The following is a 9,564-nucleotide window of genomic DNA, read 5'->3' as shown; positions in this document are numbered from 1 at the left end:
TCCCAAGCAGCCACTGATCGCACTTTTCTCCCCACACTTGCCCTGACCATGGGAAGACCCACCTATAGCAACAGATGCTTTACAGAAACTGCAGGGTGGTTATGAGAGCATTAAATCTGTAGTTTACGGACCAAAAATCAGACCACGCAAGTTCATCCAAAGGGAAATGTTTGTTTCATAAAACAAAGTTCCCCAGGTCATTTAAAGAGGTGCACAGTGGGGTAGGATTAAACTGCGATAGCCATGTAAAAATAAGTGTGCCACTATTTATGTTTTAGTGTCCAGATCATAAGAAAAAAATTAAACTAATAAGTTAACCTATCTTAGAACAATAAGGGTGTGTCTCTACAACCAACAGATCTAAATGCATTAACATAATACCGTATGCCCATACATCAGCTGATGTGAGCAATGAGCTGACTGCCAGCTATAACCTGGTGAGGAAGTCATGTGATGTTTGCCAAGAGGTAGGGAAATGAAACTTATGCATTAATGCCTGTGGATGTGTCACACTGAATCCAGACACAGAGCAGCTTTACAGATGTAGGGGTGTTCAAATGAATGCAGAATTCAGCAGCCCGCAGGAATTTTCTAATGAACTGGCTCCCTCGACATCAATGTCATGTCTAAGGTGCCTAGTTTGGGGACTCCTGGGATATCAAGACCTGCTTTACAGCATATCCTGACTGCACTGAAGCCTTTACTTGAAAATATATCGTTACAAACAGTGTTACTATCACCACTTGTGGCGGTTACAGTAACATTAATCATCTATACCTGAAACAGCAGGTGCTATCGTCAGTGCTATTTATTCAGTGATAGCATAATCTAAAGAATGACATGTTTATCTATACACAGCAGTTTTTGTCTTGCTCCAGGAAGCATTCCATGTAAAAAAGAACTGAAGTTAAAAGTATGCAGCTTAGCATACTGCAATGCAAAGCAGTTATAGGGCTCTTTCACACTACAGTACAAGGCTTTGTGAGACGTGTAACCACCAGCAACATTAAAATCTGGCAGAATTATTGTCTCTGGATTAACACCAGCACTCGAATACAGAATAGTTATCTGACTGAACACCGGCAGACACCAATAACACCTTGTACAGACATATGAGGACTGTCACCTGACTCAATCACTTGGGCGTCAGTTTGGGGGCCGAGTCCATTGCTATGGAGACTGGGGGGGGGGGGGGGGGGAACTAAACTACACCGCTTGCAACATACAACAGATCGGTTTACAAGGTGAGTGGCAAAGGTTAGTGTACACATGCTAGATTCTTGCCCAAGGGGGTCTTTGTCAGCCACCATGGTTAAGTTTAATCTAGCGTGTATGTAGCTTATCTCAGGAATTCAAAGTTAGGCCATTATGTCTCAACTTTTCCAGCGCTTCTATTGATAGCGTTCACACCAGTTTTATGTTATGGCTTTATACATTGTTAGGCTGCTACCCAACACATCAGAGCACTGCTAGCCCTAATCAAACTTTGTTATACAGAAAAAAAAAAAAAAAGTTAAGACTCAAACCAGAACCAGGGCTGGTTCACATGGGTGTCAAACGGCATTCGCAGCGTTCATTTCTCAAACGCTGTCCATTCCAATGAATGAACAGCGCTTTTTAAACAATGACACCGGCTTTTCCTGTTCATGTAAACATTGTGCTCAATTATTATCCTATAGAATAATTGCCCTGTCCTACATCCTCCTGTGTCCCTGCGTCATATGCCCGAGACACACGCGTGGCACATGGATGAACTTCTGCCAGCCCAAGAGGATGGGGGTGGGGGGCCCGGGCGGGCCTTTAAATGCGTTGATTCATAAAGTGCCCACATATTCCATGACGTCTTGTTATGGACGCTGACAAGCTAGATTTGGCGTTTGTGTCCCTCTGCAATGCCCGAATGATGGGAACGGATGCCAAATACTTTTCTGCTCGGTTGCAGAAAAGGTTTTTGCATCGGCTAAACGCGACGCCACTGAAAGCCTGTGTGAACCGGTCCTAACAGGAGAGCCAGCCACAGACTTAAAAACACTTTACTGTGAACTCCACAGTCGCAAATCAGGTGCATGTGTGTGTGTGTGTGTGTGTGTGTGTGTGTGTGTGTGTGTGTGTGTGTGTGTGTGCGTGTGTGTGTGTGTGCGTGCGTGCGTGCGTGCGTGCGTGCGTGCGTGTGTCTCTCGACTGATTTCAATGAAACTTGGTGTGCAGATCCTTTACTACCTGGGATGATATGTTCTGAGGGTCTAGCATCCCCCCTGCACACCTGGGCAGAGCTACAAACAGCCAATCAGATTCCACCCATTCATGTCAATGGAAAAAAAAATAAAAAATGTAAAAGGCTGCCATTCTCACAGTAATCAAGCCAGAGTCCCCACACTTGGCACAGTTGGTCACTTGGTGACCGAGGTTACAAATCCAGGAAAATTGGGCGAAGCATAAACAGCCAATCAAATTTCAGCCATTCATTTTTAATGGAAAAATGTAAACTGCAGCCATTCTTAGACTGTTAATCGCAGGGTTCTCAAACTTGGCACACTTGGTCACTGGGTGAATGAGATTAAGTGCGTCTACAACAACCAATCAAAATTCACCTATTGATTTTCAAAGGGAATATTTACATTACTACCATTCTTACACTGTTAATGGCAGAGGCCTCAAACCTGATACAGTCAGTCATTATGTGACTGGGGTCCAAATTCACTAAAAGGGGTGGAGCCAGATTTGTTAGATTGATTTCAGCCATTCTGTCATTGGCAGGGTTCTCAAACTTGACACAGTTGGTCACTGGATGATTGGGATTAATTTTCAGGAAAGTGGGTGGAGCCTACAACAGGCAATCAAAATTCACCTATTGATTTTCAAGGGGAATATTAACATTGCTGCTATTCTTACACTCTTAATGGCAAATGCCTCAAATTTGGTACAGTCATTCACTGGCAGACTGGGGTTTACATTCTGAAAACAGAGCGGGCCACAAAACAGCCAATTGCATTTGTTTAATTTCAAAGGGAAAATGCAACTTATTGATGCCAAGGACTCCAAAGCTCAAGCTTGGTGAGTGATTGTATGTATGTAAAGGTTACAAACAGTGTGTAGGAGGGGGGGGGGGGGAAGAGCCAAAAACAACTTACTTTTTACATGGGAAAATATAAACTGCTTCCATTCTTACACGGTTAATGGCAGAGGCCTCAAAAACCTGCTAGTCAGTCATTAGGTGACTGGGGTTTAAATTCACTAAAGGGGCAGAGCCACAGTCAAATCAGATTTATTTGCTGGATAAACTGCTTCCATTCACACAATTTTGATGCCAGGAACCCAGAAGCTCACAAACTTGGTCATTGAGTGACTGTGTGTTAAGGTTACAAAAACTTAGTGGAGTCAAAAACAATTTCCCTGGGAAAATGTAAACTGCAGCCCTTCTTCATTGTTAATGGCAGGGTTCTCAAACTTTGCAGTTGATCACTGGGTGGCTGGGATTAATATTCAGAAAAGTGGGTGAAGCCTAAAAAAAGCCAATCAAAATTTGCCTGTCGATTTCCATGGGGAATATTGAAACTGCTGCCATTCTTGCACTGTTACTGGCACAAGTCTCAAACTTGGTACAGTTGGTTATTGGGTCACTGGAGTTTAAATTTAAAAAAAATGGGGCGTAGCCACAAACAGCCAGATTAGATTTGTTTTAATTTACTAGGAAAATACAAATTATTGATGCCAAGGACCCCAAAGCTCACAAACCTGGTTATTGAGTAACTGTGTGCCCAAGTTGCAAAAAGTGGGCATAGCCAAAAACAAATTTTACTGGGAAAATATAAACTGCAGGCCTTCTTACATTGTTAATGGCAGGGTTCTCAAACTGTACCCAGATGATCACTGGGTGACTGAGATTAATATTCAGGGAAGTGGGTGGATCCTAAAATAGCCAATCAAAATTAGCCTTTTGATTTTCAAGGGGAATATTTAAATTGCTGAAATTTTTACACTGTTAATAGCAGATGCCTCAAACCTGCTACAGTTGGTCATTGGGTGACTGGGGTTCAAATGCTGGAGAGGGGCAGTCACAAACAGCCAATCTGATTTGTTTAATTTCTATGGGAATATACAAATTATTGATGGAAAAGCTCACAAACTTGCTCATTGAGTGTTTGTGTGTTAGAAAAAGTGGGCGGAGCCAACACTAACCAAATACATACCCGGGCAATGCCGGGTCATCAGCTAGTAAATTATAGAGGCAATGAGGTAGCTCCACTCACAGAGTACTATCACCAGGACAGGAAGTGAGGGAAAAATTCCCTAAAACTACAATGCTTTAGATACTAGGTACTCAACCAGTGGCGTAGCAATAGGGGTTGCAGAGGTTGTGACTGCACGGGGGCCCTTGTACCAGAGGGACCCACAAGGGGCCCTCCATCTATCTCATTAGCTTTTCATTTGTATTTTGCTGTAAATGAACGGCTCTATATGTGCATTGCATACTAGTAACCCTAATAAACTGTTTGTGGTGATATATTGGGGTGCTGATGATGTTAAGGATAATAACGGAACATATTCTTTCATTTTTCTGCCTGTGTTCTGTGTAGGTCTGCTAGAAGGGAGCTGTTGCCTTGAGTTGCTTGGGGCAAGGAAATGGGTGATTGTCTTGACCATATGAAAAAGTACTTTGAGTTTCTGTATGCAGTTCCTCTGAGAGTGGTTCCCTGCTAATGGGATTATCTGCCTGGCTTTTTTTAACTCAGGAGACGGCCCATTGTCTCAATACACAAAGCAAGACTACCAGAGTCTAGAGACTAACATAGGAATGTTTGAAATGTACATGACAGCCTACTGGAAATGAGTGAAGGGGTGAAGTCCTTTTGATACCATTTTTTACCTGTGGAAATTGAATTATGTCTGAATAGTAGGCTGGAAATGGAATTGCTTTGAAATCTGTAAGTGTAAACAGGATACTTGTTGTTCTCAGGATACAATCTTACCTGTGAAATCTGCAACCTTCAAAAAGCTGAAACAGGAACCCTTTGAAGTTCGCATATCACAGGAAGATTATGACAAGCGTTCGGTGATGTCACAAACGGGGAAATTGCATTAGTTCCTGAGGGCTGGACATTAAATGCCCCAGGGGACACTTTAGACTATTTAAGCTGGACCAGAACAGTCACAGGCATCTTCTCTCGAGAGTAGCTCATTGCTAGAGATGATCCCGAGGAAATCGGTAAATCCGCGTCTCTCCACGGTTGGACATTTGCGATGGTAAAAGTTCACTTTCGTTTATTCCATTTTTATTTTCGGCAACTTATCTTGTGTGTATCTTTGTAGACTCTTAATTTTTGTAACTTTTATCTTTGGAACTTTTTACTTTGTTTTGTAATCTCTTGTATATATTCTGTTCTGCATTGTTCCACTTTTTTCCCTGGAATATTAATTATTTAATAAGCTTGACTTCTGCTGTACTAAACTAATACTCATAGCCTAGAGGAGACTGCAGTGTAACTGTGTACAAGTCCATGCCTAATTGTATGCTTGAGTAACACTACCATATGAAATTGTAATTGCATTGTGTGTGGGGGCGTTTGTCATACGTTGGCAAAAGCGTGCAGCGGACCCAACGTACGAAAACGCCAGTGCGAGTAGCTAGACAGCAGAGTAGCTAACAGTATCGTTCGGAACGACTGTTAGTGGTTTTGCTTCACTACAGTGTAAGATTGCAACTGTGTGTGTGGGTGCGTGGCGTTCCCGTTTTCAGCCTAAGCGCAAAGCTGACCCGAATACGAAAACACAGATTGCGCGCTGAGGACCCGACAGCAGAGTGGAAGTGTCTAGCGAACCGCTAGTGGTGGAAGTGAGAGGTGTTCTGAGGGGTCCCAGCCTTGTGTTAGCTCGAATAAGGCTGCTCCCCGCTTGATCTGGTCAAACCCGCAGTCGGGAACCGTATACGCAGGCGTGCCGCGGGCCGGTCCCTGACACTGTTTACTTACTCTAAATGGTGGTGTGTGGACCAGTGGATCGGAACAACCTTCAAGAGGAAACAAAAAATGAGACAGGGACACCAGGAGCCCCAGATAGTGTAGTATATCAAAGCTATAAGCCAAATAACAATATAAAATATACTTACAAGTGTGGGCTGCAAAACTCGCAACCACAGTATTAAAGCCAGTAAGGAAAACCCGTCCTCACTTGGGCTCGTCACTATGATGTCACAGGTTACACTCCAGAAGAAGATAGGGTTTAGGGGTGAAAAGCCCAGTAACACTAACCTGCTCCCCAATATATGAGGGCTGGTGTAATTAGCACTCGGAGAGAGGAGGCGCCCCAAAAAATAAAAACGAATTGGCATATGAAAGAAATATAAAAAAAAAAAAAAAAAAAAAAAAAAAGGTTGGCTTACCTCTATGAAGAAGGAGATAGCCATAAACTGTAAAATTTATTAAATAGAAAAATCAGACACTCAGTTGATAACACTCACAGTCCGCTTCATCAGATCAATAAGAAAAGGGTCTTATTACTAGGTGCTCCTAGCAGGAAAAACACTTGTATTAAGACCCTTATTTTCTGATCTGATCAAGCGGACTGTGATCCGTGAAACGCGTTATCAACAGTGTCTGATTTTCTATTAAATTTGTTAACCTTTACAGCAATCTCCTTCTTCATAGAGGTAAGCCAACTTTTTTCTTGTAATATTTCATTCATATGCCAATTGTTATTTGTTTTTTGGGTTTTTTTTTTTGGGGGGGGGGGGTGCTTTCTCTAAATACGCCTCTGACACTGCAGCTAGTTTTGGGGTTCCAGATTAATAGAATGCTTGGGGCCCCATGTACAACTCACACAAGTCCCCAAGCTCCTTATTTACCCTACTGTACTCAACACATGGTATGCGTACCCCAGAAAGTATTTATGTTGGCTCACACTACTGCAGCCAAACAGACCAGCAGGGCTTCCATTGTTTAAAAGAAAATAAATATGGCAGCCTCCATTTTCTTCTCACTTTAGTTATCCTTTAAGCAATAAATAACAGCTGCAGCAAGTTTGATACCGGAAAAGCAAAACAACTTTAGTGGATAGTGTAAATGGAAAAATTAGCGGCTACATCTAAAAATAGATGTTGCAAATAGCAGCTGCAGCACACTTGACACTAGAAACGTAAGATAGTTGTCTCGAAAAAAGTAAACGCAAAAATCAGCGGCTACATCAAGCCGTTACAGCGGCTACTGCAATAAATAGCAGATACGGCACACACAGTCCACTCCCTGGCGTTGTCATAGTCTAATGCTAATGTTAGGGGGAACAACTTAACTTACCATTATGTTGCGGTGAGGAAACTGGCTAGCTTGGAGAAAACCCAGAGAGTGCTAATGACTGTCATAATTCATACACTGTATGCGTAAATTAAACACATGCAAGCTAAAAATAAACAACAAAAAAAACCACCCTTTTTTCATACACACACATACACACACACACACACACACACACACACACTTAAGTCTTAAGGAAAAGTAAATTCCACTAGTAAACCTATATATTTGTGTGCATACACCAAGTCAAGGCAGCACAATCTGTTTTTGTAACATCTACTCCTAATTGAAATGACTGCACTTGCAAATCTCATCTATGTAAGATATAGCAAGTTTTGCATATCAGTTTCATGCACTGCCATTGGATCCTCAGTTAAGCAGAAGCTTTCATTCTAGAGAGCTGGGTCAGGCTGGAAAGTCCTACATTCCTCTGCAGGGGCCTGACACGCAATATATACATTCATTGCAGACATGACAGGAAGCTGGTTTCTTTTCAGAATGTGTCTAAGTTTAACTCTCTCTTGTCACCAAGTTAACGGATTAAAATTACTTCTTTGAATTAATAGTGATAATAATAAAGGGGGGGGGGGGGGGGGTAATAAACATACATTTTTTCCAGATTTTTAAAATTCAACACCAATATTTGGTGGCTAATATTTATGCATATTACTTCAGACCCTCAGAAATGGTCCCCTTTGGTGCACATATTGTACATGCCACTATGGGCTGTTAGGTACTATTTGATATAGTGTACTACAGATGGGATGAGGCATCTTTGACAGATTCTGTTTTCCCTTTTGGTCTCTACATGATCTGGGATTACAAAAGGTCAGAACCAGAACTACAGTTTTTGAAAGCTAATGATTACCTCACAGCGTGATTATTCAATCTGACAGGTAGTTAAATCATGTGCTTTCAGAACCATATGCAAAGTTCCAGTTTAGCCCTTACCAATTTTAGTTCCCATAAAGAACAACAACATAAAAAATATAATGTACACAAATTCCAATTTCAGGCACATGTCTACTAAATCATGTACAATACTGATACACTTACAAAACTGTATATACACATAACCACTCACACACATACTGGTTAACAGCAGTATTATTTGCAATATCTAAAGGTGGTCACTAACGATCCAATCTTTTTCATCCAATCTTACCATTTCTATGTAATACAAAGGTAATTGCCTAAATTATCCATTCAATATATTCACTCAATGTACCCTATACTACATAGATTTGGTAAAATTGGATGAAAAGTATTGGATCGTTAGTGGCCACCTTAAGTATTGAAAAAAATGCAGTATTCAGGCATATAAAGATAGATGGATGGATGATAGAGATATATATATTTTGTTATATTACCAATACACCAATAAAGCATATTATGATTTTTATGCGAATCACAAATGCTATTTGGAAGACATACATAAACACACTAATTTATAATAATAGAATATGTAAGATGCATGAATCTTACTACTATTCAAAATAATACCAAAATGATAACTGGACAAGGTACTGAAATCAGTATTAACTAAATATTAGTTATGCTGTCACTTACTTGTGCTTGCCTGTACAGCATGAATAGTATTCACCATCTGAGATTATTATGGTCAGATTTTCATTACATTGATTTCTAAGCATTTTAAGCCCAAAGTTTCCTTGACTGTGATGCATCAACGAGCCTGTAACTTGCCGCTGGATCAGCCCTGCCAACACCACCTGCCACCCGCAACAGCTTCATCCGCCCTTCTCACTCTCTGCCCGCTCAGCCAATTGGAATTCTCTATTTCGCAATACGAACACGCCTTCCTTTGACAAACAGCCAATCAATGTAAAAGAGGGCGTGTAGCACCAGCTCAAGCACCGCCCAGCTTACTGGTTGGGGTGCGGCGCGTTCGTTTCTGCACGTCTTACTTTGAGGAGTGTACCACCTATTACCCCACCCACGGGTGGAACCTGATTAATCCCTATCTGAGCCAATTAAAGAATCCTCGTCCCCTGATGAATAGGATGTTGATAAGCGCTAGTTTAGCATGCTGACGTGAAATATACAGAAGGCTGGCGCTTTTACGGATTCGGCTCCTGCGACTCGATGGCTGGGACCTACAAACCCCACCATCTCTTCAGTGGGAGTTTCCAAGCCAGTGGTTAGGAATGTTTTGCCATGAGTACTGTGTCAATGCGCACGTACCCCTGAAGCAGGCTGACGTTGGTGGGCGTGGCTTTAGCTTGGAAGGTGTGGCGTGAGCTCGCGGGAAAATGTAAAG

The 9,564-nt window shown here is 41.8% G+C and overlaps 1 long non-coding RNA gene across 2 annotated transcripts in view; it reads right to left on the bottom strand.

Moving 5' to 3' along the window:
* LOC137539132 (uncharacterized) overlaps positions 1-9,154 on the bottom strand; it is an 18,721-nt gene extending 9,567 nt beyond the window's left edge. The window contains exon 1 of one of the 2 annotated variants that reach the window (XR_011024928.1): positions 8,856-9,154. This is a non-coding gene — a long non-coding RNA (uncharacterized lncRNA). The remainder of the gene's footprint in view (positions 1-8,855) is intronic. The other variant, XR_011024929.1, reaches the window with a different exon arrangement.
* Positions 9,155-9,564: the final 410 nt, after the last annotated feature.

Source organism: Hyperolius riggenbachi, chromosome 11 (assembly GCF_040937935.1).
Source record: "Hyperolius riggenbachi isolate aHypRig1 chromosome 11, aHypRig1.pri, whole genome shotgun sequence".
NCBI classification, from domain to species: domain Eukaryota; kingdom Metazoa; phylum Chordata; class Amphibia; order Anura; family Hyperoliidae; genus Hyperolius; species Hyperolius riggenbachi.
This window is presented reverse-complemented; position numbering and strand designations above follow the sequence as displayed.